The 1,738-nt window shown below is 33.8% G+C and overlaps 1 pseudogene; it reads right to left on the bottom strand.

The window, feature by feature from the left end:
• Nucleotides 1-516: 516 nt before the first annotated feature.
• Nucleotides 517-1,101, bottom strand: LOC149572876 (nucleotide-sugar uncharacterized transporter 2 pseudogene; annotated as a pseudogene).
• Between the last annotated feature and the right edge of the window lie 637 nt (nt 1,102-1,738).

Genomic DNA, 1,738 nt, shown 5'->3' on the forward strand with positions numbered 1-1,738 from the left:
ATTAGAAAAGTAACAACTAAACACTCTGATTCAAAATTAAACTTTTCTCTATTTTGAACGCACAAATACAATACCCAGATTTATTTGCTCATAGTTTCTTGTCAAATCTATTACAAAAATCAGAATAATAACCCCTAGACACAATGAAATGAAATACATAAACTAACATGCCCTCTCCTCTACTCCAGTTCTTTGACTGTATGTAGAAAAAGAAGAACCCTTCTTCCCAGAAAAACATGACAATAAATAATCTCCTTTACAACCCTTCGGTTCTCCCATGGTGACCTTTGGTTTCATAACTATTTCTTTCAAATTCTCCAGTTCCTTTTTGTCTTTTTAGATTCTCTTTCTAAATCTTCTAAATTCAATCACTTCCAACTTCAATGTTAGACTAGTATATGGAGTATCTTATAATTAACACATTTATATTGGTGTTTGGCATCAGTGTGAAGCTTCTACAAATAAACTCTTTCACAAATATCAATATGCAAAGACTCAACATTGCCTTTACATATTTCATATAGATTCTTGAGTTTCATGCAGGTTCAGACATGTATAAACAGTCATTGCTCCAAGAGCCGCAGTTGCATCACAAATGCTTGAGAATCTAGGATTATTATGAAAGAGAAGAAAGCCTATAAGAAGAATCACACAGGTATTGAACTGTCCAAGCACAACATACATAGTAGCTGAAGTAGCACCAAGTACTAAAGCACCAGACCATTGAAGCAAAAATCCAAGAACCGTAGAGAAAATAATGGCCAATACATGGGAGAGACTCAATCAAACAATATTAAACCAGGAGGAGTCAAGTGTTGTTCAATTGTCTTGCTGCTACAGACTCGACCATAAAAAAAAATTTGCAACACTTGGTATTACCAAAGTACCGAATAAGTTGAATTACAAATCTATTACAGTTACAATAGCCACTCTCATAGAAACAATTGTCAATGTTAGTACCTTCTGCATAGAAGCTTTCTTCCAAAAAATGAGAAATTCTTATAGCACAATAGTTGGAGTGATAGAAATCTTAGCCATCTGATAAAAATCCACACTATTGTACTTTGAATTGACATTTGCTAGGTAATTGGAAAATGCCATTGTCTAGAAATGATAAAATTATTTCTATAACCTCTTCTTAAAGATCAAAGTTCCTAGATGAAGTTGAAATGTTTAAGGAACAAAGTCATGATGGTTTCTTCATATAGGAAGATACTTCACACAAGAACTTTTTTTTATTGCATATTCATCTGCACTATTACTGTAGGCAAGACTCTAGATCTTGAAATAAGTGGTGTCTCCCAAAAATAGATGGCAATAAGCCAACCTACCATCACAACTTGCACTATCTACCCAATTTCAATATAGGTCCTTCAATATATGTTTTCAAAGTAATGTTACAGATGCCCTATGTTTTTCATAGTAGATGGTCTGTTTGGGTTCTTTATCTTCCAAAGTGTGCTACAAAGCTTCTTTGGATCAGTCCAAAATTCACTAGCAGACATTTCACTAGTGGCATAGCTCTATGGAGAATTAACTATGTCCATAAGTACATTGCAATTTCCTCATAAAGAGGGTCACCTATGATTCCATATCTCATTTGGGCCCCAATAACAACTTTCAATTGTATATATTGATATAACATTTAGGACATGATTGTAGAAATAGTCAGCCATCCATATGACCATTTTATATGCTTGGTCACTGCTAGTAAACCTGTATTGATCCAATAATCCTA

This window comes from Cupressus sempervirens, chromosome 2 (assembly GCF_028749045.1).
Source record: "Cupressus sempervirens isolate cs-2001-9-10 chromosome 2, ASM2874904v1, whole genome shotgun sequence".
Lineage (NCBI taxonomy): Eukaryota > Viridiplantae > Streptophyta > Pinopsida > Cupressales > Cupressaceae > Cupressus > Cupressus sempervirens.